This window comes from Eleutherodactylus coqui, chromosome 3, assembly GCF_035609145.1.
Source record: "Eleutherodactylus coqui strain aEleCoq1 chromosome 3, aEleCoq1.hap1, whole genome shotgun sequence".
NCBI classification, from domain to species: domain Eukaryota; kingdom Metazoa; phylum Chordata; class Amphibia; order Anura; family Eleutherodactylidae; genus Eleutherodactylus; species Eleutherodactylus coqui.
Window position 1 is genome coordinate 87150691 of NC_089839.1, and position 23313 is coordinate 87174003.

The 23313-nt window shown below is 47.2% G+C and overlaps 53 non-coding genes and 1 pseudogene across 53 annotated transcripts; all 54 read left to right on the forward strand.

Annotated features, from left to right (window-relative positions):
* Positions 1-206: 206 nt before the first annotated feature.
* On the forward strand, positions 207-323 carry LOC136622893 (U5 spliceosomal RNA). The gene has a single exon (XR_010792073.1). It is a non-coding gene; the product is annotated as a U5 spliceosomal RNA (small nuclear RNA).
* A 317-nt stretch (positions 324-640) lies between these two features.
* LOC136622894 (U5 spliceosomal RNA) lies at positions 641-757 on the forward strand. The gene has a single exon (XR_010792074.1). It is a non-coding gene; the product is annotated as a U5 spliceosomal RNA (small nuclear RNA).
* Positions 758-1057: 300 nt separating this feature from the next.
* LOC136622895 (U5 spliceosomal RNA) lies at positions 1058-1174 on the forward strand. The gene has a single exon (XR_010792075.1). It is a non-coding gene; the product is annotated as a U5 spliceosomal RNA (small nuclear RNA).
* A 317-nt stretch (positions 1175-1491) lies between these two features.
* On the forward strand, positions 1492-1608 carry LOC136622318 (U5 spliceosomal RNA). The gene has a single exon (XR_010791539.1). It is a non-coding gene; the product is annotated as a U5 spliceosomal RNA (small nuclear RNA).
* Positions 1609-1925: 317 nt separating this feature from the next.
* On the forward strand, positions 1926-2042 carry LOC136622896 (U5 spliceosomal RNA). The gene has a single exon (XR_010792076.1). It is a non-coding gene; the product is annotated as a U5 spliceosomal RNA (small nuclear RNA).
* Positions 2043-2359: 317 nt separating this feature from the next.
* LOC136622897 (U5 spliceosomal RNA) lies at positions 2360-2476 on the forward strand. Its single transcript, XR_010792077.1, has one exon. It is a non-coding gene; the product is annotated as a U5 spliceosomal RNA (small nuclear RNA).
* Positions 2477-2793: 317 nt separating this feature from the next.
* LOC136622631 (U5 spliceosomal RNA) lies at positions 2794-2901 on the forward strand (annotated as a pseudogene).
* A 299-nt stretch (positions 2902-3200) lies between these two features.
* Positions 3201-3318, forward strand: LOC136622627 (U5 spliceosomal RNA). The gene has a single exon (XR_010791833.1). It is a non-coding gene; the product is annotated as a U5 spliceosomal RNA (small nuclear RNA).
* A 317-nt stretch (positions 3319-3635) lies between these two features.
* On the forward strand, positions 3636-3752 carry LOC136622546 (U5 spliceosomal RNA). Its single transcript, XR_010791757.1, has one exon. It is a non-coding gene; the product is annotated as a U5 spliceosomal RNA (small nuclear RNA).
* Positions 3753-4069: 317 nt separating this feature from the next.
* LOC136622898 (U5 spliceosomal RNA) lies at positions 4070-4186 on the forward strand. The gene has a single exon (XR_010792078.1). It is a non-coding gene; the product is annotated as a U5 spliceosomal RNA (small nuclear RNA).
* Positions 4187-4503: 317 nt separating this feature from the next.
* On the forward strand, positions 4504-4620 carry LOC136622899 (U5 spliceosomal RNA). The gene has a single exon (XR_010792079.1). It is a non-coding gene; the product is annotated as a U5 spliceosomal RNA (small nuclear RNA).
* A 317-nt stretch (positions 4621-4937) lies between these two features.
* On the forward strand, positions 4938-5055 carry LOC136622409 (U5 spliceosomal RNA). Its single transcript, XR_010791626.1, has one exon. It is a non-coding gene; the product is annotated as a U5 spliceosomal RNA (small nuclear RNA).
* Positions 5056-5372: 317 nt separating this feature from the next.
* On the forward strand, positions 5373-5489 carry LOC136622900 (U5 spliceosomal RNA). The gene has a single exon (XR_010792080.1). It is a non-coding gene; the product is annotated as a U5 spliceosomal RNA (small nuclear RNA).
* A 309-nt stretch (positions 5490-5798) lies between these two features.
* LOC136623007 (U5 spliceosomal RNA) lies at positions 5799-5915 on the forward strand. Its single transcript, XR_010792180.1, has one exon. It is a non-coding gene; the product is annotated as a U5 spliceosomal RNA (small nuclear RNA).
* Positions 5916-6232: 317 nt separating this feature from the next.
* Positions 6233-6349, forward strand: LOC136622547 (U5 spliceosomal RNA). Its single transcript, XR_010791758.1, has one exon. It is a non-coding gene; the product is annotated as a U5 spliceosomal RNA (small nuclear RNA).
* Positions 6350-6666: 317 nt separating this feature from the next.
* On the forward strand, positions 6667-6783 carry LOC136622474 (U5 spliceosomal RNA). Its single transcript, XR_010791688.1, has one exon. It is a non-coding gene; the product is annotated as a U5 spliceosomal RNA (small nuclear RNA).
* A 315-nt stretch (positions 6784-7098) lies between these two features.
* LOC136622319 (U5 spliceosomal RNA) lies at positions 7099-7215 on the forward strand. The gene has a single exon (XR_010791540.1). It is a non-coding gene; the product is annotated as a U5 spliceosomal RNA (small nuclear RNA).
* A 317-nt stretch (positions 7216-7532) lies between these two features.
* Positions 7533-7649, forward strand: LOC136622902 (U5 spliceosomal RNA). The gene has a single exon (XR_010792082.1). It is a non-coding gene; the product is annotated as a U5 spliceosomal RNA (small nuclear RNA).
* Positions 7650-7966: 317 nt separating this feature from the next.
* On the forward strand, positions 7967-8083 carry LOC136622903 (U5 spliceosomal RNA). Its single transcript, XR_010792083.1, has one exon. It is a non-coding gene; the product is annotated as a U5 spliceosomal RNA (small nuclear RNA).
* Positions 8084-8396: 313 nt separating this feature from the next.
* LOC136622904 (U5 spliceosomal RNA) lies at positions 8397-8513 on the forward strand. The gene has a single exon (XR_010792084.1). It is a non-coding gene; the product is annotated as a U5 spliceosomal RNA (small nuclear RNA).
* Positions 8514-8830: 317 nt separating this feature from the next.
* Positions 8831-8947, forward strand: LOC136622908 (U5 spliceosomal RNA). The gene has a single exon (XR_010792085.1). It is a non-coding gene; the product is annotated as a U5 spliceosomal RNA (small nuclear RNA).
* A 309-nt stretch (positions 8948-9256) lies between these two features.
* Positions 9257-9373, forward strand: LOC136622909 (U5 spliceosomal RNA). The gene has a single exon (XR_010792086.1). It is a non-coding gene; the product is annotated as a U5 spliceosomal RNA (small nuclear RNA).
* Positions 9374-9682: 309 nt separating this feature from the next.
* On the forward strand, positions 9683-9799 carry LOC136622910 (U5 spliceosomal RNA). Its single transcript, XR_010792087.1, has one exon. It is a non-coding gene; the product is annotated as a U5 spliceosomal RNA (small nuclear RNA).
* Positions 9800-10116: 317 nt separating this feature from the next.
* On the forward strand, positions 10117-10233 carry LOC136622548 (U5 spliceosomal RNA). Its single transcript, XR_010791759.1, has one exon. It is a non-coding gene; the product is annotated as a U5 spliceosomal RNA (small nuclear RNA).
* A 309-nt stretch (positions 10234-10542) lies between these two features.
* LOC136622911 (U5 spliceosomal RNA) lies at positions 10543-10659 on the forward strand. Its single transcript, XR_010792088.1, has one exon. It is a non-coding gene; the product is annotated as a U5 spliceosomal RNA (small nuclear RNA).
* Positions 10660-10976: 317 nt separating this feature from the next.
* Positions 10977-11093, forward strand: LOC136622300 (U5 spliceosomal RNA). Its single transcript, XR_010791521.1, has one exon. It is a non-coding gene; the product is annotated as a U5 spliceosomal RNA (small nuclear RNA).
* A 315-nt stretch (positions 11094-11408) lies between these two features.
* On the forward strand, positions 11409-11525 carry LOC136622912 (U5 spliceosomal RNA). The gene has a single exon (XR_010792089.1). It is a non-coding gene; the product is annotated as a U5 spliceosomal RNA (small nuclear RNA).
* A 317-nt stretch (positions 11526-11842) lies between these two features.
* On the forward strand, positions 11843-11959 carry LOC136622913 (U5 spliceosomal RNA). The gene has a single exon (XR_010792090.1). It is a non-coding gene; the product is annotated as a U5 spliceosomal RNA (small nuclear RNA).
* Positions 11960-12268: 309 nt separating this feature from the next.
* LOC136622914 (U5 spliceosomal RNA) lies at positions 12269-12385 on the forward strand. The gene has a single exon (XR_010792091.1). It is a non-coding gene; the product is annotated as a U5 spliceosomal RNA (small nuclear RNA).
* Positions 12386-12702: 317 nt separating this feature from the next.
* Positions 12703-12819, forward strand: LOC136622549 (U5 spliceosomal RNA). The gene has a single exon (XR_010791760.1). It is a non-coding gene; the product is annotated as a U5 spliceosomal RNA (small nuclear RNA).
* Positions 12820-13136: 317 nt separating this feature from the next.
* On the forward strand, positions 13137-13253 carry LOC136622089 (U5 spliceosomal RNA). The gene has a single exon (XR_010791316.1). It is a non-coding gene; the product is annotated as a U5 spliceosomal RNA (small nuclear RNA).
* A 315-nt stretch (positions 13254-13568) lies between these two features.
* Positions 13569-13685, forward strand: LOC136622916 (U5 spliceosomal RNA). Its single transcript, XR_010792093.1, has one exon. It is a non-coding gene; the product is annotated as a U5 spliceosomal RNA (small nuclear RNA).
* Positions 13686-14002: 317 nt separating this feature from the next.
* On the forward strand, positions 14003-14119 carry LOC136622917 (U5 spliceosomal RNA). Its single transcript, XR_010792094.1, has one exon. It is a non-coding gene; the product is annotated as a U5 spliceosomal RNA (small nuclear RNA).
* A 317-nt stretch (positions 14120-14436) lies between these two features.
* Positions 14437-14553, forward strand: LOC136622277 (U5 spliceosomal RNA). The gene has a single exon (XR_010791500.1). It is a non-coding gene; the product is annotated as a U5 spliceosomal RNA (small nuclear RNA).
* A 317-nt stretch (positions 14554-14870) lies between these two features.
* On the forward strand, positions 14871-14987 carry LOC136622918 (U5 spliceosomal RNA). The gene has a single exon (XR_010792095.1). It is a non-coding gene; the product is annotated as a U5 spliceosomal RNA (small nuclear RNA).
* A 313-nt stretch (positions 14988-15300) lies between these two features.
* Positions 15301-15417, forward strand: LOC136622919 (U5 spliceosomal RNA). Its single transcript, XR_010792096.1, has one exon. It is a non-coding gene; the product is annotated as a U5 spliceosomal RNA (small nuclear RNA).
* Positions 15418-15734: 317 nt separating this feature from the next.
* On the forward strand, positions 15735-15851 carry LOC136622920 (U5 spliceosomal RNA). The gene has a single exon (XR_010792097.1). It is a non-coding gene; the product is annotated as a U5 spliceosomal RNA (small nuclear RNA).
* Positions 15852-16160: 309 nt separating this feature from the next.
* LOC136622921 (U5 spliceosomal RNA) lies at positions 16161-16277 on the forward strand. The gene has a single exon (XR_010792098.1). It is a non-coding gene; the product is annotated as a U5 spliceosomal RNA (small nuclear RNA).
* Positions 16278-16594: 317 nt separating this feature from the next.
* Positions 16595-16711, forward strand: LOC136622550 (U5 spliceosomal RNA). The gene has a single exon (XR_010791761.1). It is a non-coding gene; the product is annotated as a U5 spliceosomal RNA (small nuclear RNA).
* Positions 16712-17028: 317 nt separating this feature from the next.
* LOC136622100 (U5 spliceosomal RNA) lies at positions 17029-17145 on the forward strand. Its single transcript, XR_010791327.1, has one exon. It is a non-coding gene; the product is annotated as a U5 spliceosomal RNA (small nuclear RNA).
* A 315-nt stretch (positions 17146-17460) lies between these two features.
* Positions 17461-17577, forward strand: LOC136622279 (U5 spliceosomal RNA). The gene has a single exon (XR_010791501.1). It is a non-coding gene; the product is annotated as a U5 spliceosomal RNA (small nuclear RNA).
* Positions 17578-17894: 317 nt separating this feature from the next.
* On the forward strand, positions 17895-18011 carry LOC136622922 (U5 spliceosomal RNA). The gene has a single exon (XR_010792099.1). It is a non-coding gene; the product is annotated as a U5 spliceosomal RNA (small nuclear RNA).
* A 317-nt stretch (positions 18012-18328) lies between these two features.
* LOC136622923 (U5 spliceosomal RNA) lies at positions 18329-18445 on the forward strand. The gene has a single exon (XR_010792100.1). It is a non-coding gene; the product is annotated as a U5 spliceosomal RNA (small nuclear RNA).
* A 317-nt stretch (positions 18446-18762) lies between these two features.
* LOC136622475 (U5 spliceosomal RNA) lies at positions 18763-18879 on the forward strand. Its single transcript, XR_010791689.1, has one exon. It is a non-coding gene; the product is annotated as a U5 spliceosomal RNA (small nuclear RNA).
* A 315-nt stretch (positions 18880-19194) lies between these two features.
* On the forward strand, positions 19195-19311 carry LOC136622320 (U5 spliceosomal RNA). The gene has a single exon (XR_010791541.1). It is a non-coding gene; the product is annotated as a U5 spliceosomal RNA (small nuclear RNA).
* Positions 19312-19628: 317 nt separating this feature from the next.
* Positions 19629-19745, forward strand: LOC136622924 (U5 spliceosomal RNA). The gene has a single exon (XR_010792101.1). It is a non-coding gene; the product is annotated as a U5 spliceosomal RNA (small nuclear RNA).
* Positions 19746-20062: 317 nt separating this feature from the next.
* LOC136622925 (U5 spliceosomal RNA) lies at positions 20063-20179 on the forward strand. Its single transcript, XR_010792102.1, has one exon. It is a non-coding gene; the product is annotated as a U5 spliceosomal RNA (small nuclear RNA).
* Positions 20180-20496: 317 nt separating this feature from the next.
* Positions 20497-20613, forward strand: LOC136622927 (U5 spliceosomal RNA). Its single transcript, XR_010792104.1, has one exon. It is a non-coding gene; the product is annotated as a U5 spliceosomal RNA (small nuclear RNA).
* A 309-nt stretch (positions 20614-20922) lies between these two features.
* Positions 20923-21039, forward strand: LOC136622928 (U5 spliceosomal RNA). Its single transcript, XR_010792105.1, has one exon. It is a non-coding gene; the product is annotated as a U5 spliceosomal RNA (small nuclear RNA).
* A 309-nt stretch (positions 21040-21348) lies between these two features.
* Positions 21349-21465, forward strand: LOC136622929 (U5 spliceosomal RNA). Its single transcript, XR_010792106.1, has one exon. It is a non-coding gene; the product is annotated as a U5 spliceosomal RNA (small nuclear RNA).
* A 317-nt stretch (positions 21466-21782) lies between these two features.
* Positions 21783-21899, forward strand: LOC136622552 (U5 spliceosomal RNA). Its single transcript, XR_010791763.1, has one exon. It is a non-coding gene; the product is annotated as a U5 spliceosomal RNA (small nuclear RNA).
* Positions 21900-22216: 317 nt separating this feature from the next.
* LOC136622930 (U5 spliceosomal RNA) lies at positions 22217-22333 on the forward strand. The gene has a single exon (XR_010792107.1). It is a non-coding gene; the product is annotated as a U5 spliceosomal RNA (small nuclear RNA).
* Positions 22334-22660: 327 nt separating this feature from the next.
* LOC136622931 (U5 spliceosomal RNA) lies at positions 22661-22777 on the forward strand. The gene has a single exon (XR_010792108.1). It is a non-coding gene; the product is annotated as a U5 spliceosomal RNA (small nuclear RNA).
* Positions 22778-23094: 317 nt separating this feature from the next.
* On the forward strand, positions 23095-23211 carry LOC136622932 (U5 spliceosomal RNA). The gene has a single exon (XR_010792109.1). It is a non-coding gene; the product is annotated as a U5 spliceosomal RNA (small nuclear RNA).
* Positions 23212-23313: the final 102 nt, after the last annotated feature.

Below are 23313 nucleotides of genomic sequence, written 5' to 3' on the forward strand. Positions count from 1 at the left end.
ATCCTGGCTGATTGTGCACAATTACCCAAGGCAGCCAGAATCCTGTCAACAGTTCCTGAACAGGGGCCTTATTTGCATACTGCAGAAGTGAAGGATTCTGGCTGGTTGTGCACAATTTCTCATTTTGCCTCTTTTCCGGGTGGTCTCCCCAGGCTAAGAGAGCACTGCAGCGGTGGTGGCAGGAGCTGAGGAACCCCTTGCCCATTATGCTCTGGTTTCTCTTCAGAACGTATAAATCTTTCGCCTTTTACTAAAGATTTCCGTGGAGAGGAGCAACACTGAGTTTTGTAGCAATTTTTGCATGCTCCAGTTTTGCTGGGGCTTCCTTATTCTGGTGAAAAAAGAGAGAGTGCTGTTTCCGAATGTGTTAACTGATCCTGAATGGGGGTCCTCATTTGCATGTTGCAGAAGCAAAGCATCCTGGGAAAGATGTGATCCTGGCTGATTGTGCACAATTACCCAAGGCAGCCAGAATCCTGTCAACAGTTCCTGAACAGGGGCCTTATTTGCATACTGCAGAAGTGAAGGATTCTGGCTGGTTGTGCACAATTTCTCATTTGGCCTCTTTTCCGGGTGGTCTCCCTAGGCTAAGAGAGCACTGCAGCGGTGGTGGCAGGAGCTGAGGAACCCCTTGCCCATTATGCTCTGGTTTCTCTTCAGAACGTATAAATCTTTCGCCTTTTACTAAAGATTTCCGTGGAGAGGAGCAACACTGAGTTTTGTAGCAATTTTTGCATGCTCCAGTTTTGCTGGGGCTTCCTTATTCTGGTGAAAAAAGAGAGAGTGCTGTTTCCGAATGTGTTAACTGATCCTGAATGGGGGTCCTCATTTGCATGTTGCAGAAGCAAAGCATCCTGGCTGATTGTGCACAATTACCCAAGGCAGCCAGAATCCTGTCAACAGTTCCTGAACAGGGGCCTTATTTGCATACTGCAGAAGTGAAGGATTCTGGCTGGTTGTGCACAATTTCTCATTTTGCCTCTTTTCCGGGTGGTCTCCCTAGGCTAAGAGAGCACTGCAGCGGTGGTGGCAGGAGCTGAGGAACCCCTTGCCCATTATGCTCTGGTTTCTCTTCAGAACGTATAAATCTTTCGCCTTTTACTAAAGATTTCCGTGGAGAGGAGCAACACTGAGTTTTGTAGCAATTTTTGCATGCTCCAGTTTTGCTGGGGCTTCCTTATTCTGGTGAAAAAAGAGAGAGTGCTGTTTCGGAATGTGTTAACTGATCCTGAATGGGGGTCCTCATTTGCATGTTGCAGAAGCAAAGCATCCTGGGAAAGATGTGATCCTGGCTGATTGTGCACAATTACCCAAGGCAGCCAGAATCCTGTCAACAGTTCCTGAACAGGGGCCTTATTTGCATACTGCAGAAGTGAAGGATTCTGGCTGGTTGTGCACAATTTCTCATTTTGCCTCTTTTCCGGGTGGTCTCCCTAGGCTAAGAGAGCACTGCAGCGGTGGTGGCAGGAGCTGAGGAACCCCTTGCCCATTATGCTCTGGTTTCTCTTCAGAATGTATAAATCTTTCGCCTTTTACTAAAGATTTCCGTGGAGAGGAGCAACACTGAGTTTTGTAGCAATTTTTGCATGCTCCAGTTTTGCTGGGGCTTCCTTATTCTGGTGAAAAAAGAGAGAGTGCTGTTTCCGAATGTGTTAACTGATCCTGAATGGGGGTCCTCATTTGCATGTTGCAGAAGCAAAGCATCCTGGGAAAGATGTGATCCTGGCTGATTGTGCACAATTACCCAAGGCAGCCAGAATCCTGTCAACAGTTCCTGAACAGGGGCCTTATTTGCATACTGCAGAAGTGAAGGATTCTGGCTGGTTGTGCACAATTTCTCATTTTGCCTCTTTTCCGGGTGGTCTCCCTAGGCTAAGAGAGCACTGCAGCGGTGGTGGCAGGAGCTGAGGAACCCCTTGCCCATTATGCTCTGGTTTCTCTTCAGAACGTATAAATCTTTCGCCTTTTACTAAAGATTTCCGTGGAGAGGAGCAACACTGAGTTTTGTAGCAATTTTTGCATGCTCCAGTTTTGCTGGGGCTTCCTTATTCTGGTGAAAAAAGAGAGAGTGCTGTTTCCGAATGTGTTAACTGATCCTGAATGGGGGTCCTCATTTGCATGTTGCAGAAGCAAAGCATCCTGGGAAAGATGTGATCCTGGCTGATTGTGCACAATTACCCAAGGCAGCCAGAATCCTGTCAACAGTTCCTGAACAGGGGCCTTATTTGCATACTGCAGAAGTGAAGGATTCTGGCTGGTTGTGCACAATTTCTCATTTTGCCTCTTTTCCGGGTGGTCTCCCTAGGCTAAGAGAGCACTGCAGCGGTGGTGGCAGGAGCTGAGGAACCCCTTGCCCATTATGCTCTGGTTTCTCTTCAGAACGTATAAATCTTTCGCCTTTTACTAAAGATTTCCGTGGAGAGGAGCAACACTGAGTTTTGTAGCAATTTTTGCATGCTCCAGTTTTGCTGGGGCTTCCTTATTCTGGTGAAAAAAGAGAGAGTGCTGTTTCCGAATGTGTTAACTGATCCTGAATGGGGGTCCTCATTTGCATGTTGCAGAAGCAAAGCATCCTGGGAAAGATGTGATCCTGGCTGATTGTGCACAATTACCCAAGGCAGCCAGAATCCTGTCAACAGTTCCTGAACAGGGGCCTTATTTGCATACTGCAGAAGTGAAGGATTCTGGCTGGTTGTGCACAATTTCTCATTTGGCCTCTTTTCCGGGTGGTCTCCCTAGGCTAAGAGAGCACTGCAGCGGTGGTGGCAGGAGCTGAGGAACCCCTTGCCCATTATGCTCTGGTTTCTCTTCAGAACGTATAAATCTTTCGCCTTTTACTAAAGATTTCCGTGGAGAGGAGCAACACTGAGTTTTGCTGGGGCTTCCTTATTCTGGTGAAAAAAGAGAGAGTGCTGTTTCCGAATGTGTTAACTGATCCTGAATGGGGGTCCTCATTTGCATGTTGCAGAAGCAAAGCATCCTGGGAAAGATGTGATCCTGGCTGATTGTGCACAATTACCCAAGGCAGCCAGAATCCTGTCAACAGTTCCTGAACAGGGGCCTTATTTGCATACTGCAGAAGTGAAGGATTCTGGCTGGTTGTGCACAATTTCTCATTTTGCCTCTTTTCCGGGTGGTCTCCCTAGGCTAAGAGAGCACTGCAGCGGTGGTGGCAGGAGCTGAGGAACCCCTTGCCCATTATGCTCTGGTTTCTCTTCAGAACATATAAATCTTTTTGCCTTTTACTAAAGATTTCTGTGGAGAGGAGCAACACTGAGTTTTGTAGCAATTTTTGCATGCTCCAGTTTTGCTGGGGCTTCCTTATTCTGGTGAAAAAAGAGAGAGTGCTGTTTCCGAATGTGTTAACTGATCCTGAATGGGGGTCCTCATTTGCATGTTGCAGAAGCAAAGCATCCTGGGAAAGATGTGATCCTGGCTGATTGTGCACAATTACCCAAGGCAGCCAGAATCCTGTCAACAGTTCCTGAACAGGGGCCTTATTTGCATACTGCAGAAGTGAAGGATTCTGGCTGGTTGTGCACAATTTCTCATTTTGCCTCTTTTCCGGGTGGTCTCCCTAGGCTAAGAGAGCACTGCAGCGGTGGTGGCAGGAGCTGAGGAACCCCTTGCCCATTATGCTCTGGTTTGTCTTCAGAACGTATAAATCTTTCGCCTTTTACTAAAGATTTCCGTGGAGAGGAGCAACACTGAGTTTTGTAGCAATTTTTGCATGCTCCAGTTTTGCTGGGGCTTCCTTATTCTGGTGAAAAAAGAGAGAGTGCTGTTTCCGAATGTGTTAACTGATCCTGAATGGGGGTCCTCATTTGCATGTTGCAGAAGCAAAGCATCCTGGGAAAGATGTGATCCTGGCTGATTGTGCACAATTACCCAAGGCAGCCAGAATCCTGTCAACAGTTCCTGAACAGGGGCCTTATTTGCATACTGCAGAAGTGAAGGATTCTGGCTGGTTGTGCACAATTTCTCATTTTGCCTCTTTTCCGGGTGGTCTCCCTAGGCTAAGAGAGCACTGCAGCGGTGGTGGCAGGAGCTGAGGAACCCCTTGCCCATTATGCTCTGGTTTCTCTTCAGAACGTATAAATCTTTCGCCTTTTACTAAAGATTTCCGTGGAGAGGAGCAACACTGAGTTTTGTAGCAATTTTTGCATGCTCCAGTTTTGCTGGGGCTTCCTTATTCTGGTGAAAAAAGAGAGAGTGCTGTTTCCGAATGAGTTAACTGATCCTGAATGGGGGTCCTCATTTGCATGTTGCAGAAGCAAAGCATCCTGGGAAAGATGTGATCCTGGCTGATTGTGCACAATTACCCAAGGCAGCCAGAATCCTGTCAACAGTTCCTGAACAGGGGCCTTATTTGCATACTGCAGAAGTGAAGGATTCTGGCTGGTTGTGCACAATTTCTCATTTTGCCTCTTTTCCGGGTGGTCTCCCTAGGCTAAGAGAGCACTGCAGCGGTGGTGGCAGGAGCTGAGGAACCCCTTGCCCATTATGCTCTGGTTTCTCTTCAGAACGTATAAATCTTTCGCCTTTTACTAAAGATTTCCGTGGAGAGGAGCAACACTGAGTTTTGTAGCAATTTTTGCATGCTCCAGTTTTGCTGGGGCTTCCTTATTCTGGTGAAAAAAGAGAGAGTGCTGTTTCCGAATGTGTTAACTGATCCTGAATGGGGGTCCTCATTTGCATGTTGCAGAAGCAAAGCATCCTGGGAAAGATGTGATCCTGGCTGATTGTGCACAATTACCCAAGGCAGCCAGAATCCTGTCAACAGTTCCTGAACAGGGGCCTTATTTGCATACTGCAGAAGTGAAGGATTCTGGCTGGTTGTGCACAATTTCTCATTTGGCCTCTTTTCCGGGTGGTCTCCCTAGGCTAAGAGAGCACTGCAGCGGTGGTGGCAGGAGCTGAGGAACCCCTTGCCCATTATGCTCTGGTTTCTCTTCAGAACGTATAAATCTTTCGCCTTTTACTAAAGATTTCCGTGGAGAGGAGCAACACGTGAGTTTTGTAGCAATTTTTGCATGCTCCAGTTTTGCTGGGGCTTCCTTATTCTGGTGAAAAAAGAGAGAGTGCTGTTTCCGAATGTGTTAACTGATCCTGAATGGGGGTCCTCATTTGCATGTTGCAGAAGCAAAGCATCCTGGGAAAGATGTGATCCTGGCTGATTGTGCACAATTACCCAAGGCAGCCAGAATCCTGTCAACAGTTCCTGAACAGGGGCCTTATTTGCATACTGCAGAAGTGAAGGATTCTGGCTGGTTGTGCACAATTTCTCATTTTGCCTCTTTTCCGGGTGGTCTCCCTAGGCTAAGAGAGCACTGCAGCGGTGGTGGCAGGAGCTGAGGAACCCCTTGCCCATTATGCTCTGGTTTCTCTTCAGAACGTATAAATCTTTCGCCTTTTACTAAAGATTTCCGTGGAGAGGAGCAACACTGAGTTTTGTAGCAATTTTTGCATGCTCCAGTTTTGCTGGGGCTTCCTTATTCTGGTGAAAAAAGAGAGAGTGCTGTTTCCGAATGTGTTAACTGATCCTGAATGGGGGTCCTCATTTGCATGTTGCAGAAGCAAAGCATCCTGGGAAAGATGTGATCCTGGCTGATTGTGCACAATTACCCAAGGCAGCCAGAATCCTGTCAACAGTTCCTGAACAGGGGCCTTATTTGCATACTGCAGAAGTGAAGGATTCTGGCTGGTTGTGCACAATTTCTCATTTGGCCTCTTTTCCGGGTGGTCTCCCTAGGCTAAGAGAGCACTGCAGCGGTGGTGGCAGGAACCCCTTGCCCATTATGCTCTGGTTTCTCTCCAGAACGTATAAATCTTTCGCCTTTTACTAAAGATTTCCGTGGAGAGGAGCAACACTGAGTTTTGTAGCAATTTTTGCATGCTCCAGTTTTGCTGGGGCTTCCTTATTCTGGTGAAAAAAGAGAGCGTGCTGTTTCCGAATGTGTTTACTGATCCTGAATGGGGGTCCTCATTTGCATGTTGCAGAAGCAAAGCATCCTGGGAAAGATGTGATCCTGGCTGATTGTGCACAATTACCCAAGGCAGCCAGAATCCTGTCAACAGTTCCTGAACAGGGGCCTTATTTGCATACTGCAGAAGTGAAGGATTCTGGCTGGTTGTGCACAATTTCTCATTTTGCCTCTTTTCCGGGTGGTCTCCCTAGGCTAAGAGAGCACTGCAGCGGTGGTGGCAGGAGCTGAGGAACCCCTTGCCCATTATGCTCTGGTTTGTCTTCAGAACGTATAAATCTTTCGCCTTTTACTAAAGATTTCCGTGGAGAGGAGCAACACTGAGTTTTGTAGCAATTTTTGCATGCTCCAGTTTTGCTGGGGCTTCCTTATTCTGGTGAAAAAAGAGAGAGTGCTGTTTCCGAATGTGTTAACTGATCCTGAATGGGGGTCCTCATTTGCATGTTGCAGAAGCAAAGCATCCTGGGAAAGATGTGATCCTGGCTGATTGTGCACAATTACCCAAGGCAGCCAGAATCCTGTCAACAGTTCCTGAACAGGGGCCTTATTTGCATACTGCAGAAGTGAAGGATTCTGGCTGGTTGTGCACAATTTCTCATTTTGCCTCTTTTCCGGGTGGTCTCCCTAGGCTAAGAGAGCACTGCAGCGGTGGTGGCAGGAGCTGAGGAACCCCTTGCCCATTATGCTCTGGTTTCTCTTCAGAACGTATAAATCTTTCGCCTTTTATTAAAGATTTCCGTGGAGAGGAGCAACACTGAGTTTTGTAGCAATTTTTGAATGCTCCAGTTTTGCTGGGGCTTCCTTATTCTGGTGAAAAAAGAGAGTGCTGTTTCCGAATGTGTTAACTGATCCTGAATGGGGGTCCTCATTTGCATGTTGCAGAAGCAAAGCTTCCTGGGAAAGATGTGATCCTGGCTGATTGTGCACAATTACCCAAGGCAGCCAGAATCCTGTCAACAGTTCCTGAACAGGGGCCTTATTTGCATACTGCAGAAGTGAAGGATTCTGGCTGGTTGTGCACAAGTTCTCATTTTGCCTCTTTTCCGGGTGGTCTCCCTAGGCTAAGAGAGCACTGCAGCGGTGGTGGCAGGAGCTGAGGAACCCCTTGCCCATTATGCTCTGGTTTCTCTTCAGAATGTATAAATCTTTCGCCTTTTACTAAAGATTTCCGTGGAGAGGAGCAACACTGAGTTTTGTAGCAATTTTTGCATGCTCCAGTTTTGCTGGGGCTTCCTTATTCTGGTGAAAAAAGAGAGCGTGCTGTTTCCGAATGTGTTAACTGATCCTGAATGGGGGTCCTCATTTGCATGTTGCAGAAGCAAAGCATCCTGGGAAAGATGTGATCCTGGCTGATTGTGCACAATTACCCAAGGCAGCCAGAATCCTGTCAACAGTTCCTGAACAGGGGCCTTATTTGCATACTGCAGAAGTGAAGGATTCTGGCTGGTTGTGCACAATTTCTCATTTTGCCTCTTTTCCGGGTGGTCTCCCTAGGCTAAGAGAGCACTGCAGCGGTGGTGGCAGGAGCTGAGGAACCCCTTGCCCATTATGCTCTGGTTTCTCTTCAGAACGTATAAATCTTTCGCCTTTTACTAAAGATTTCCGTGGAGAGGAGCAACACTGAGTTTTGTAGCAATTTTTGCATGCTCCAGTTTTGCTGGGGCTTCCTTATTCTGGTGAAAAAAGAGAGAGTGCTGTTTCCGAATGTGTTAACTGATCCTGAATGGGGGTCCTCATTTGCATGTTGCAGAAGCAAAGCATCCTGGGAAAGATGTGATCCTGGCTGATTGTGCACAATTACCCAAGGCAGCCAGAATCCTGTCAACAGTTCCTGAACAGGGGCCTTATTTGCATACTGCAGAAGTGAAGGATTCTGGCTGGTTGTGCACAATTTCTCATTTTGCCTCTTTTCCGGATGGTCTCCCTAGGCTAAGAGAGCACTGCAGCGGTGGTGGCAGGAGCTGAGGAACCCCTTGCCCATTATGCTCTGGTTTCTCTTCAGAACGTATAAATCTTTCGCCTTTTACTAAAGATTTCCGTGGAGAGGAGCAACACTGAGTTTTGTAGCAATTTTTGCATGCTCCAGTTTTGCTGGGGCTTCCTTATTCTGGTGAAAAAAGAGAGAGTGCTGTTTCCGAATGTGTTAACTGATCCTGAATGGGGGTCCTCATTTGCATGTTGCAGAAGCAAAGCATCCTGGGAAAGATGTGATCCTGGCTGATTGTGCACAATTACCCAAGGCAGCCAGAATCCTGTCAACAGTTCCTGAACAGGGGCCTTATTTGCATACTGCAGAAGTGAAGGATTCTGGCTGGTTGTGCACAATTTCTCATTTTGCCTCTTTTCCGGGTGGTCTCCCTAGGCTAAGAGAGCACTGCAGCGGTGGTGGAGCTGAGGAACCCCTTGCCCATTATGCTCTGGTTTCTCTTCAGAACGTATAAATCTTTCGCCTTTTACTAAAGATTTCCGTGGAGAGGAGCAACACTGAGTTTTGTAGCAATTTTTGCATGCTCCAGTTTTGCTGGGGCTTCCTTATTCTGGTGAAAAAAGAGAGCGTGCTGTTTCCGAATGTGTTAACTGATCCTGAATGGGGGTCCTCATTTGCATGTTGCAGAAGCAAAGCATCCTGGGAAAGATGTGATCCTGGCTGATTGTGCACAATTACCCAAGGCAGCCAGAATCCTGTCAACAGTTCCTGAACAGGGGCCTTATTTGCATACTGCAGAAGTGAAGGATTCTGGCTGGTTGTGCACAATTTCTCATTTTGCCTCTTTTCCGGGTGGTCTCCCCAGGCTAAGAGAGCACTGCAGCGGTGGTGGCAGGAGCTGAGGAACCCCTTGCCCATTATGCTCTGGTTTCTCTTCAGAACGTATAAATCTTTCGCCTTTTACTAAAGATTTCCGTGGAGAGGAGCAACACTGAGTTTTGTAGCAATTTTTGCATGCTCCAGTTTTGCTGGGGCTTCCTTATTCTGGTGAAAAAAGAGAGAGTGCTGTTTCCGAATGTGTTAACTGATCCTGAATGGGGGTCCTCATTTGCATGTTGCAGAAGCAAAGCATCCTGGGAAAGATGTGATCCTGGCTGATTGTGCACAATTACCCAAGGCAGCCAGAATCCTGTCAACAGTTCCTGAACAGGGGCCTTATTTGCATACTGCAGAAGTGAAGGATTCTGGCTGGTTGTGCACAATTTCTCATTTTGCCTCTTTTCCGGGTGGTCTCCCTAGGCTAAGAGAGCACTGCAGCGGTGGTGGCAGGAACCCCTTGCCCATTATGCTCTGGTTTCTCTTCAGAACGTATAAATCTTTCGCCTTTTACTAAAGATTTCCGTGGAGAGGAGCAACACTGAGTTTTGTAGCAATTTTTGCATGCTCCAGTTTTGCTGGGGCTTCCTTATTCTGGTGAAAAAAGAGAGAGTGCTGTTTCCGAATGTGTTAACTGATCCTGAATGGGGGTCCTCATTTGCATGTTGCAGAAGCAAAGCATCCTGGGAAAGATGTGATCCTGGCTGATTGTGCACAATTACCCAAGGCAGCCAGAATCCTGTCAACAGTTCCTGAACAGGGGCCTTATTTGCATACTGCAGAAGTGAAGGATTCTGGCTGGTTGTGCACAATTTCTCATTTTGCCTCTTTTCCGGGTGGTCTCCCTAGGCTAAGAGAGCACTGCAGCGGTGGTGGCAGGAACCCCTTGCCCATTATGCTCTGGTTTCTCTTCAGAACGTATAAATCTTTCGCCTTTTACTAAAGATTTCCGTGGAGAGGAGCAACACTGAGTTTTGTAGCAATTTTTGCATGCTCCAGTTTTGCTGGGGCTTCCTTATTCTGGTGAAAAAAGAGAGCGTGCTGTTTCTGAATGTGTTAACTGATCCTGAATGGGGGTCCTCATTTGCATGTTGCAGAAGCAAAGCATCCTGGGAAAGATGTGATCCTGGCTGATTGTGCACAATTACCCAAGGCAGCCAGAATCCTGTCAACAGTTCCTGAACAGGGGCCTTATTTGCATACTGCAGAAGTGAAGGATTCTGGCTGGTTGTGCACAATTTCTCATTTTGCCTCTTTTCCGGGTGGTCTCCCTAGGCTAAGAGAGCACTGCAGCGGTGGTGGCAGGAGCTGAGGAACCCCTTGCCCATTATGCTCTGGTTTGTCTTCAGAACGTATAAATCTTTCGCCTTTTACTAAAGATTTCCGTGGAGAGGAGCAACACTGAGTTTTGTAGCAATTTTTGCATGCTCCAGTTTTGCTGGGGCTTCCTTATTCTGGTGAAAAAAGAGAGAGTGCTGTTTCCGAATGTGTTAACTGATCCTGAATGGGGGTCCTCATTTGCATGTTGCAGAAGCAAAGCATCCTGGGAAAGATGTGATCCTGGCTGATTGTGCACAATTACCCAAGGCAGCCAGAATCCTGTCAACAGTTCCTGAACAGGGGCCTTATTTGCATACTGCAGAAGTGAAGGATTCTGGCTGGTTGTGCACAATTTCTCATTTTGCCTCTTTTCCGGGTGGTCTCCCTAGGCTAAGAGAGCACTGCAGCGGTGGTGGCAGGAACCCCTTGCCCATTATGCTCTGGTTTCTCTTCAGAACGTATAAATCTTTCGCCTTTTACTAAAGATTTCCGTGGAGAGGAGCAACACTGAGTTTTGTAGCAATTTTTGCATGCTCCAGTTTTGCTGGGGCTTCCTTATTCTGGTGAAAAAAGAGAGCGTGCTGTTTCTGAATGTGTTAACTGATCCTGAATGGGGGTCCTCATTTGCATGTTGCAGAAGCAAAGCATCCTGGGAAAGATGTGATCCTGGCTGATTGTGCACAATTACCCAAGGCAGCCAGAATCCTGTCAACAGTTCCTGAACAGGGGCCTTATTTGCATACTGCAGAAGTGAAGGATTCTGGCTGGTTGTGCACAATTTCTCATTTTGCCTCTTTTCCGGGTGGTCTCCCTAGGCTAAGAGAGCACTGCAGCGGTGGTGGCAGGAGCTGAGGAACCCCTTGCCCATTATGCTCTGGTTTCTCTTCAGAATGTATAAATCTTTCGCCTTTTACTAAAGATTTCCGTGGAGAGGAGCAACACTGAGTTTTGTAGCAATTTTTGAATGCTCCAGTTTTGCTGGGGCTTCCTTATTCTGGTGAAAAAAGAGAGTGCTGTTTCCGAATGTGTTAACTGATCCTGAATGGGGGTCCTCATTTGCATGTTGCAGAAGCAAAGCTTCCTGGGAAAGATGTGATCCTGGCTGATTGTGCACAATTACCCAAGGCAGCCAGAATCCTGTCAACAGTTCCTGAACAGGGGCCTTATTTGCATACTGCAGAAGTGAAGGATTCTGGCTGGTTGTGCACAATTTCTCATTTTGCCTCTTTTCCGGGTGGTCTCCCTAGGCTAAGAGAGCACTGCAGCGGTGGTGGCAGGAGCTGAGGAACCCCTTGCCCATTATGCTCTGGTTTCTCTTCAGAACGTATAAATCTTTCGCCTTTTACTAAAGATTTCCGTGGAGAGGAGCAACACTGAGTTTTGTAGCAATTTTTGCATGCTCCAGTTTTGCTGGGGCTTCCTTATTCTGGTGAAAAAAGAGAGCGTGCTGTTTCCGAATGTGTTAACTGATCCTGAATGGGGGTCCTCATTTGCATGTTGCAGAAGCAAAGCATCCTGGGAAAGAAGTGATCCTGGCTGATTGTGCACAATTACCCAAGGCAGCCAGAATCCTGTCAACAGTTCCTGAACAGGGGCCTTATTTACATACTGCAGAAGTGAAGGATTCTGGCTGGTTGTGCACAATTTCTCATTTTGCCTCTTTTCCAGGTGGTCTCCCCAGGCTAAGAGAGCACTGCAGCGGTGGTGGCAGGAGCTGAGGAACCCCTTGCCCATTATGCTCTGGTTTCTCTTCAGAACGTATAAATCTTTCGCCTTTTACTAAAGATTTCCGTGGAGAGGAGCAACACTGAGTTTTGTAGCAATTTTTGCATGCTCCAGTTTTGCTGGGGCTTCCTTATTCTGGTGAAAAAAGAGAGAGTGCTGTTTCCGAATGTGTTAACTGATCCTGAATGGGGGTCCTCATTTGCATGTTGCAGAAGCAAAGCATCCTGGGAAAGATGTGATCCTGGCTGATTGTGCACAATTACCCAAGGCAGCCAGAATCCTATCAACAGTTCCTGAACAGGGGCCTTATTTGCATACTGCAGAAGTGAAGGATTCTGGCTGGTTGTGCACAATTTCTCATTTTGCCTCTTTTCCGGGTGGTCTCCCTAGGCTAAGAGAGCACTGCAGCGGTGGTGGCAGGAACCCCTTGCCCATTATGCTCTGGTTTCTCTTCAGAACGTATAAATCTTTCGCCTTTTACTAAAGATTTCCGTGGAGAGGAGCAACACTGAGTTTTGTAGCAATTTTTGCATGCTCCAGTTTTGCTGGGGCTTCCTTATTCTGGTGAAAAAAGAGAGCGTGCTGTTTCTGAATGTGTTAACTGATCCTGAATGGGGGTCCTCATTTGCATGTTGCAGAAGCAAAGCATCCTGGGAAAGATGTGATCCTGGCTGATTGTGCACAATTACCCAAGGCAGCCAGAATCCTGTCAACAGTTCCTGAACAGGGGCCTTATTTGCATACTGCAGAAGTGAAGGATTCTGGCTGGTTGTGCACAATTTCTCATTTTGCCTCTTTTCCGGGTGGTCTCCCTAGGCTAAGAGAGCACTGCAGCGGTGGTGGCAGGAGCTGAGGAACCCCTTGCCCATTATGCTCTGGTTTGTCTTCAGAACGTATAAATCTTTCGCCTTTTACTAAAGATTTCCGTGGAGAGGAGCAACACTGAGTTTTGTAGCAATTTTTGCATGCTCCAGTTTTGCTGGGGCTTCCTTATTCTGGTGAAAAAAGAGAGAGTGCTGTTTCCGAATGTGTTAACTGATCCTGAATGGGGGTCCTCATTTGCATGTTGCAGAAGCAAAGCATCCTGGGAAAGATGTGATCCTGGCTGATTGTGCACAATTACCCAAGGCAGCCAGAATCCTGTCAACAGTTCCTGAACAGGGGCCTTATTTGCATACTGCAGAAGTGAAGGATTCTGGCTGGTTGTGCACAATTTCTCATTTTGCCTCTTTTCCGGGTGGTCTCCCTAGGCTAAGAGAGCACTGCAGCGGTGGTGGCAGGAGCTGAGGAACCCCTTGCCCATTATGCTCTGGTTTCTCTTCAGAACGTATAAATCTTTCGCCTTTTACTAAAGATTTCCGTGGAGAGGAGCAACACTGAGTTTTGTAGCAATTTTTGAATGCTCCAGTTTTGCTGGGGCTTCCTTATTCTGGTGAAAAAAGAGAGTGCTGTTTCCGAATGTGTTAACTGATCCTGAATGGGGGTCCTCATTTGCATGTTGCAGAAGCAAAGCTTCCTGGGAAAGATGTGATCCTGGCTGATTGTGCACAATTACCCAAGGCAGCCAGAATCCTGTCAACAGTTCCTGAACAGGGGCCTTATTTGCATACTGCAGAAGTGAAGGATTCTGGCTGGTTGTGCACAAGTTCTCATTTTGCCTCTTTTCCGGGTGGTCTCCCTAGGCTAAGAGAGCACTGCAGCGGTGGTGGCAGGAGCTGAGGAACCCCTTGCCCATTATGCTCTGGTTTCTCTTCAGAACGTATAAATCTTTCGCCTTTTACTAAAGATTTCCGTGGAGAGGAGCAACACTGAGTTTTGTAGCAATTTTTGCATGCTCCAGTTTTGCTGGGGCTTCCTTATTCTGGTGAAAAAAGAGAGCGTGCTGTTTCCGAATGTGTTAACTGATCCTGAATGGGGGTCCTCATTTGCATGTTGCAGAAGCAAAGCATCCTGGGAAAGATGTGATCCTGGCTGATTGTGCACAATTACCCAAGGCAGCCAGAATCCTGTCAACAGTTCCTGAACAGGGGCCTTATTTGCATACTGCAGAAGTGAAGGATTCTGGCTGGTTGTGCACAATTTCTCATTTTGCCTCTTTTCCGGGTGGTCTCCCTAGGCTAAGAGAGCACTGCAGCGGTGGTGGCAGGAGCTGAGGAACCCCTTGCCCATTATGCTCTGGTTTCTCTTCAGAACGTATAAATCTTTCGCCTTTTACTAAAGATTTCCGTGGAGAGGAGCAACACTGAGTTTTGTAGCAATTTTTGCATGCTCCAGTTTTGCTGGGGCTTCCTTATTCTGGTGAAAAAAGAGAGAGTGCTGTTTCCGAATGTGTTAACTGATCCTGAATGGGGGTCCTCATTTGCATGTTGCAGAAGCAAAGCATCCTGGGAAAGATGTGATCCTGGCTGATTGTGCACAATTACCCAAGGCAGCCAGAATCCTGTCAACAGTTCCTGAACAGGGGCCTTATTTGCATACTGCAGAAGTGAAGGATTCTGGCTGGTTGTGCACAATTTCTCATTTTGCCTCTTTTCCGGGTGGTCTCCCTAGGCTAAGAGAGCACTGCAGCGGTGGTGGCAGGAGCTGAGGAACCCCTTGCCCATTATGCTCTGGTTTCTCTTCAGAACGTATAAATCTTTCGCCTTTTACTAAAGATTTCCGTGTAGAGGAGCAACACTGAGTTTTGTAGCAATTTTTGCATGCTCCAGTTTTGCTGGGGCTTCCTTATTCTGGTGAAAAAAGAGAGAGTGCTGTTTCCGAATGTGTTAACTGATCCTGAATGGGGGTCCTCATTTGCATGTTGCAGAAGCAAAGCATCCTGGGAAAGATGTGATCCTGGCTGATTGTGCACAATTACCCAAGGCAGCCAGAATCCTGTCAACAGTTCCTGAACAGGGGCCTTATTTGCATACTGCAGAAGTGAAGGATTCTGGCTGGTTGTGCACAATTTCTCATTTTGCCTCTTTTCCGGATGGTCTCCCTAGGCTAAGAGAGCACTGCAGCGGTGGTGGCAGGAGCTGAGGAACCCCTTGCCCATTATGCTCTGGTTTCTCTTCAGAACGTATAAATCTTTCGCCTTTTACTAAAGATTTCCGTGGAGAGGAGCAACACTGAGTTTTGTAGCAATTTTTGCATGCTCCAGTTTTGCTGGGGCTTCCTTATTCTGGTGAAAAAAGAGAGAGTGCTGTTTCCGAATGTGTTAACTGATCCTGAATGGGGGTCCTCATTTGCATGTTGCAGAAGCAAAGCATCCTGGGAAAGATGTGATCCTGGCTGATTGTGCACAATTACCCAAGGCAGCCAGAATCCTGTCAACAGTTCCTGAACAGGGGCCTTATTTGCATACTGCAGAAGTGAAGGATTCTGGCTGGTTGTGCACAATTTCTCATTTTGCCTCTTTTCCGGGTGGTCTCCCTAGGCTAAGAGAGCACTGCAGCGGTGGTGGAGCTGAGGAACCCCTTGCCCATTATGCTCTGGTTTCTCTTCAGAACGTATAAATCTTTCGCCTTTTACTAAAGATTTCCGTGGAGAGGAGCAACACTGAGTTTTGTAGCAATTTTTGCATGCTCCAGTTTTGCTGGGGCTTCCTTATTCTGGTGAAAAAAGAGAGCGTGCTGTTTCCGAATGTGTTAACTGATCCTGAATGGGGGTCCTCATTTGCATGTTGCAGAAGCAAAGCATCCTGGGAAAGATGTGATCCTGGCTGATTGTGCACAATTACCCAAGGCAGCCAGAATCCTGTCAACAGTTCCTGAACAGGGGCCTTATTTACATACTGCAGAAGTGAAGGATTCTGGCTGGTTGTGCACAATTTCTCATTTTGCCTCTTTTCCAGGTGGTCTCCCCAGGCTAAGAGAGCACTGCAGCGGTGGTGGCAGGAGCTGAGGAACCCCTTGCCCATTATGCTCTGGTTTCTCTTCAGAACGTATAAATCTTTCGCCTTTTACTAAAGATTTCCGTGGAGAGGAGCAACACTGAGTTTTGTAGCAATTTTTGCATGCTCCAGTTTTGCTGGGGCTTCCTTATTCTGGTGAAAAAAGAGAGAGTGCTGTTTCCGAATGTGTTAACTGATCCTGAATGGGGGTCCTCATTTGCATGTTGCAGAAGCAAAGCATCCTGGGAAAGATGTGATCCTGGCTGATTGTGCACAATTACCCAAGGCAGCCAGAATCCTGTCAACAGTTCCTGAACAGGGGCCTTATTTGCATACTGCAGAAGTGAAGGATTCTGGCTGGTTGTGCACAATTTCTCATTTTGCCTCTTTTCCGGGTGGTCTCCCTAGGCTAAGAGAGCACTGCAGCGGTGGTGGCAGGAACCCCTTGCCCATTATGCTCTGGTTTCTCTTCAGAACGTATAAATCTTTCGCCTTTTACTAAAGATTTCCGTGGAGAGGAGCAACACTGAGTTTTGTAGCAATTTTTGCATGCTCCAGTTTTGCTGGGGCTTCCTTATTCTGGTGAAAAAAGAGAGCGTGCTGTTTCTGAATGTGTTAACTGATCCTGAATGGGGGTCCTCATTTGCATGTTGCAGAAGCAAAGCATCCTGGGAAAGATGTGATCCTGGCTGATTGTGCACAATTACCCAAGGCAGCCAGAATCCTGTCAACAGTTCCTGAACAGGGGCCTTATTTGCATACTGCAGAAGTGAAGGATTCTGGCTGGTTGTGCACAATTTCTCATTTTGCCTCTTTTCCGGGTGGTCTCCCTAGGCTAAGAGAGCACTGCAGCGGTGGTGGCAGGAGCTGAGGAACCCCTTGCCCATTATGCTCTGGTTTGTCTTCAGAACGTATAAATCTTTCGCCTTTTACTAAAGATTTCCGTGGAGAGGAGCAACACTGAGTTTTGTAGCAATTTTTGCATGCTCCAGTTTTGCTGGGGCTTCCTTATTCTGGTGAAAAAAGAGAGAGTGCTGTTTCCGAATGTGTTAACTGATCCTGAATGGGGGTCCTCATTTGCATGTTGCAGAAGCAAAGCATCCTGGGAAAGATGTGATCCTGGCTGATTGTGCACAATTACCCAAGGCAGCCAGAATCCTGTCAACAGTTCCTGAACAGGGGCCTTATTTGCATACTGCAGAAGTGAAGGATTCTGGCTGGTTGTGCACAATTTCTCATTTTGCCTCTTTTCCGGGTGGTCTCCCTAGGCTAAGAGAGCACTGCAGCGGTGGTGGCAGGAGCTGAGGAACCCCTTGCCCATTATGCTCTGGTTTCTCTTCAGAACGTATAAATCTTTCGCCTTTTACTAAAGATTTCCGTGGAGAGGAGCAACACTGAGTTTTGTAGCAATTTTTGAATGCTCCAGTTTTGCTGGGGCTTCCTTATTCTGGTGAAAAAAGAGAGTGCTGTTTCCGAATGTGTTAACTGATCCTGAATGGGGGTCCTCATTTGCATGTTGCAGAAGCAAAGCTTCCTGGGAAAGATGTGATCCTGGCTGATTGTGCACAATTACCCAAGGCAGCCAGAATCCTGTCAACAGTTCCTGAACAGGGGCCTTATTTGCATACTGCAGAAGTGAAGGATTCTGGCTGGTTGTGCACAAGTTCTCATTTTGCCTCTTTTCCGGGTGGTCTCCCTAGGCTAAGAGAGCACTGCAGCGGTGGTGGCAGGAGCTGAGGAACCCCTTGCCCATTATGCTCTGGTTTCTCTTCAGAACGTATAAATCTTTCGCCTTTTACTAAAGATTTCCGTGTAGAGGAGCAACACTGAGTTTTGTAGCAATTTTTGCATGCTCCAGTTTTGCTGGGGCTTCCTTATTCTGGTGAAAAAAGAGAGCGTGCTGTTTCCGAATGTGTTAACTGATCCTGAATGGGGGTCCTCATTTGCATGTTGCAGAAGCAAAGCATCCTGGGAAAGATGTGATCCTGGCTGATTGTGCACAATTACCCAAGGCAGCCAGAATCCTGTCAACAGTTCCTGAACAGGGGCCTTATTTGCATACTGCAGAAGTGAAGGATTCTGGCTGGTTGTGCACAATTTCTCATTTTGCCTCTTTTCCGGGTGGTCTCCCTAGGCTAAGAGAGCACTGCAGCGGTGGTGGCAGGAGCTGAGGAACCCCTTGCCCATTATGCTCTGGTTTCTCTTCAGAACGTATAAATCTTTCGCCTTTTACTAAAGATTTCCGTGGAGAGGAGCAACACTGAGTTTTGTAGCAATTTTTGCATGCTCCAGTTTTGCTGGGGCTTCCTTATTCTGGTGAAAAAAGAGAGAGTGCTGTTTCCGAATGTGTTAACTGATCCTGAATGGGGGTCCTCATTTGCATGTTGCAGAAGCAAAGCATCCTGGGAAAGATGTGATCCTGGCTGATTGTGCACAATTACCCAAGGCAGCCAGAATCCTGTCAACAGTTCCTGAACAGGGGCCTTATTTGCATACTGCAGAAGTGAAGGATTCTGGCTGGTTGTGCACAATTTCTCATTTTGCCTCTTTTCCGGGTGGTCTCCCTAGGCTAAGAGAGCACTGCAGCGGTGGTGGCAGGAGCTGAGGAACCCCTTGCCCATTATGCTCTGGTTTCTCTTCAGAACGTATAAATCTTTCGCCTTTTACTAAAGATTTCCGTGGAGAGGAGCAACACTGAGTTTTGTAGCAATTTTTGCATGCTCCAGTTTTGCTGGGGCTTCCTTATTCTGGTGAAAAAAGAGAGAGTGCTGTTTCCGAATGTGTTAACTGATCCTGAATGGGGGTCCTCATTTGCATGTTGCAGAAGCAAAGCATCCTGGGAAAGATGTGATCCTGGCTGATTGTGCACAATTACCCAAGGCAGCCAGAATCCTGTCAACAGTTCCTGAACAGGGGCCTTATTTGCATACTGCAGAAGTGAAGGATTCTGGCTGGTTGTGCACAATTTCTCATTTTGCCTCTTTTCCGGGTGGTCTCCCTAGGCTAAGAGAGCACTGCAGCGGTGGTGGCAGGAGCTGAGGAACCCCTTGCCCATTATGCTCTGGTTTCTCTTCAGAACGTATAAATCTTTCGCCTTTTATTAAAGATTTCCGTGGAGAGGAGCAACACTGAGTTTTGTAGCAATTTTTGAATGCTCCAGTTTTGCTGGGGCTTCCTTATTCTGGTGAAAAAAGAGAGTGCTGTTTCCGAATGTGTTAACTGATCCTGAATGGGGGTCCTCATTTGCATGTTGCAGAAGCAAAGCTTCCTGGGAAAGATGTGATCCTGGCTGATTGTGCACAATTACCCAAGGCAGCCAGAATCCTGTCAACAGTTCCTGAACAGGGGCCTTATTTGCATACTGCAGAAGTGAAGGATTCTGGCTGGTTGTGCACAAGTTCTCATTTTGCCTCTTTTCCGGGTGGTCTCCCTAGGCTAAGAGAGCACTGCAGCGGTGGTGGCAGGAGCTGAGGAACCCCTTGCCCATTATGCTCTGGTTTCTCTTCAGAATGTATAAATCTTTCGCCTTTTACTAAAGATTTCCGTGGAGAGGAGCAACACTGAGTTTTGTAGCAATTTTTGCATGCTCCAGTTTTGCTGGGGCTTCCTTATTCTGGTGAAAAAAGAGAGCGTGCTGTTTCCGAATGTGTTAACTGATCCTGAATGGGGGTCCTCATTTGCATGTTGCAGAAGCAAAGCATCCTGGGAAAGATGTGATCCTGGCTGATTGTGCACAATTACCCAAGGCAGCCAGAATCCTGTCAACAGTTCCTGAACAGGGGCCTTATTTGCATACTGCAGAAGTGAAGGATTCTGGCTGGTTGTGCACAATTTCTCATTTTGCCTCTTTTCCGGGTGGTCTCCCTAGGCTAAGAGAGCACTGCAGCGGTGGTGGCAGGAGCTGAGGAACCCCTTGCCCATTATGCTCTGGTTTCTCTTCAGAACGTATAAATCTTTCGCCTTTTACTAAAGATTTCCGTGGAGAGGAGCAACACTGAGTTTTGTAGCAATTTTTGCATGCTCCAGTTTTGCTGGGGCTTCCTTATTCTGGTGAAAAAAGAGAGAGTGCTGTTTCCGAATGTGTTAACTGATCCTGAATGGGGGTCCTCATTTGCATGTTGCAGAAGCAAAGCATCCTGGGAAAGATGTGATCCTGGCTGATTGTGCACAATTACCCAAGGCAGCCAGAATCCTGTCAACAGTTCCTGAACAGGGGCCTTATTTGCATACTGCAGAAGTGAAGGATTCTGGCTGGTTGTGCACAATTTCTCATTTTGCCTCTTTTCCGGATGGTCTCCCTAGGCTAAGAGAGCACTGCAGCGGTGGTGGCAGGAGCTGAGGAACCCCTTGCCCATTATGCTCTGGTTTCTCTTCAGAACGTATAAATCTTTCGCCTTTTACTAAAGATTTCCGTGGAGAGGAGCAACACTGAGTTTTGTAGCAATTTTTGCATGCTCCAGTTTTGCTGGGGCTTCCTTATTCTGGTGAAAAAAGAGAGAGTGCTGTTTCCGAATGTGTTAACTGATCCTGAATGGGGGTCCTCATTTGCATGTTGCAGAAGCAAAGCATCCTGGGAAAGATGTGATCCTGGCTGATTGTGCACAATTACCCAAGGCAGCCAGAATCCTGTCAACAGTTCCTGAACAGGGGCCTTATTTGCATACTGCAGAAGTGAAGGATTCTGGCTGGTTGTGCACAATTTCTCATTTTGCCTCTTTTCCGGATGGTCTCCCTAGGCTAAGAGAGCACTGCAGCGGTGGTGGCAGGAGCTGAGGAACCCCTTGCCCATTATGCTCTGGTTTCTCTTCAGAACGTATAAATCTTTCGCCTTTTACTAAAGATTTCCGTGGAGAGGAGCAACACTGAGTTTTGTAGCAATTTTTGCATGCTCCAGTTTTGCTGGGGCTTCCTTATTCTGGTGAAAAAAGAGAGAGTGCTGTTTCCGAATGTGTTAACTGATCCTGAATGGGGGTCCTCATTTGCATGTTGCAGAAGCAAAGCATCCTGGGAAAGATGTGATCCTGGCTGATTGTGCACAATTACCCAAGGCAGCCAGAATCCTGTCAACAGTTCCTGAACAGGGGCCTTATTTGCATACTGCAGAAGTGAAGGATTCTGGCTGGTTGTGCACAATTTCTCATTTTGCCTCTTTTCCGGGTGGTCTCCCTAGGCTAAGAGAGCACTGCAGCGGTGGTGGCAGGAACCCCTTGCCCATTATGCTCTGGTTTCTCTTCAGAACGTATAAATCTTTCGCCTTTTACTAAAGATTTCCGTGGAGAGGAGCAACACTGAGTTTTGTAGCAATTTTTGCATGCTCCAGTTTTGCTGGGGCTTCCTTATTCTGGTGAAAAAAGAGAGAGTGCTGTTTCCGAATGTGTTAACTGATCCTGAATGGGGGTCCTCATTTGCATGTTGCAGAAGCAAAGCATCCTGGGAAAGATGTGATCCTGGCTGATTGTGCACAATTACCCAAGGCAGCCAGAATCCTGTCAACAGTTCCTGAACAGGGGCCTTATTTGCATACTGCAGAAGTGAAGGATTCTGGCTGGTTGTGCACAATTTCTCATTTTGCCTCTTTTCCGGGTGGTCTCCCTAGGCTAAGAGAGCACTGCAGCGGTGGTGGCAGGAACCCCTTGCCCATTATGCTCTGGTTTCTCTTCAGAACGTATAAATCTTTCGCCTTTTACTAAAGATTTCCGTGGAGAGGAGCAACACTGAGTTTTGTAGCAATTTTTGCATGCTCCAGTTTTGCTGGGGCTTCCTTATTCTGGTGAAAAAAGAGAGCGTGCTGTTTCTGAATGTGTTAACTGATCCTGAATGGGGGTCCTCATTTGCATGTTGCAGAAGCAAAGCATCCTGGGAAAGATGTGATCCTGGCTGATTGTGCACAATTACCCAAGGCAGCCAGAATCCTGTCAACAGTTCCTGAACAGGGGCCTTATTTGCATACTGCAGAAGTGAAGGATTCTGGCTGGTTGTGCACAATTTCTCATTTTGCCTCTTTTCCGGGTGGTCTCCCTAGGCTAAGAGAGCACTGCAGCGGTGGTGGCAGGAGCTGAGGAACCCCTTGCCCATTATGCTCTGGTTTGTCTTCAGAACGTATAAATCTTTCGCCTTTTACTAAAGATTTCCGTGGAGAGGAGCAACACTGAGTTTTGTAGCAATTTTTGCATGCTCCAGTTTTGCTGGGGCTTCCTTATTCTGGTGAAAAAAGAGAGAGTGCTGTTTCCGAATGTGTTAACTGATCCTGAATGGGGGTCCTCATTTGCATGTTGCAGAAGCAAAGCATCCTGGGAAAGATGTGATCCTGGCTGATTGTGCACAATTACCCAAGGCAGCCAGAATCCTGTCAACAGTTCCTGAACAGGGGCCTTATTTGCATACTGCAGAAGTGAAGGATTCTGGCTGGTTGTGCACAATTTCTCATTTTGCCTCTTTTCCGGATGGTCTCCCTAGGCTAAGAGAGCACTGCAGCGGTGGTGGCAGGAGCTGAGGAACCCCTTGCCCATTATGCTCTGGTTTCTCTTCAGAACGTATAAATCTTTCGCCTTTTACTAAAGATTTCCGTGGAGAGGAGCAACACTGAGTTTTGTAGCAATTTTTGCATGCTCCAGTTTTGCTGGGGCTTCCTTATTCTGGTGAAAAAAGAGAGAGTGCTGTTTCCGAATGTGTTAACTGATCCTGAATGGGGGTCCTCATTTGCATGTTGCAGAAGCAAAGCATCCTGGGAAAGATGTGATCCTGAAGATGTGATCCTGGCTGATTGTGCACAATTACCCAAGGCAGCCAGAATCCTGTCAACAGTTCCTGAACAGGGGCCTTATTTGCATACTGCAGAAGTGAAGGATTCTGGCTGGTTGTGCACAATTTCTCATTTTGCCTCTTTTCCGGGTGGTCTCCCTAGGCTAAGAGAGCACTGCAGCGGTGGTGGAGCTGAGGAACCCCTTGCCCATTATGCTCTGGTTTCTCTTCAGAACGTATAAATCTTTCGCCTTTTACTAAAGATTTCCGTGGAGAGGAGCAACACTGAGTTTTGTAGCAATTTTTGCATGCTCCAGTTTTGCTGGGGCTTCCTTATTCTGGTGAAAAAAGAGAGCGTGCTGTTTCCGAATGTGTTAACTGATCCTGAATGGGGGTCCTCATTTGCATGTTGCAGAAGCAAAGCATCCTGGGAAAGATGTGATCCTGGCTGATTGTGCACAATTACCCAAGGCAGCCAGAATCCTGTCAACAGTTCCTGAACAGGGGCCTTATTTACATACTGCAGAAGTGAAGGATTCTGGCTGGTTGTGCACAATTTCTCATTTTGCCTCTTTTCCAGGTGGTCTCCCCAGGCTAAGAGAGCACTGCAGCGGTGGTGGCAGGAGCTGAGGAACCCCTTGCCCATTATGCTCTGGTTTCTCTTCAGAACGTATAAATCTTTCGCCTTTTACTAAAGATTTCCGTGGAGAGGAGCAACACTGAGTTTTGTAGCAATTTTTGCATGCTCCAGTTTTGCTGGGGCTTCCTTATTCTGGTGAAAAAAGAGAGAGTGCTGTTTCCGAATGTGTTAACTGATCCTGAATGGGGGTCCTCATTTGCATGTTGCAGAAGCAAAGCATCCTGGG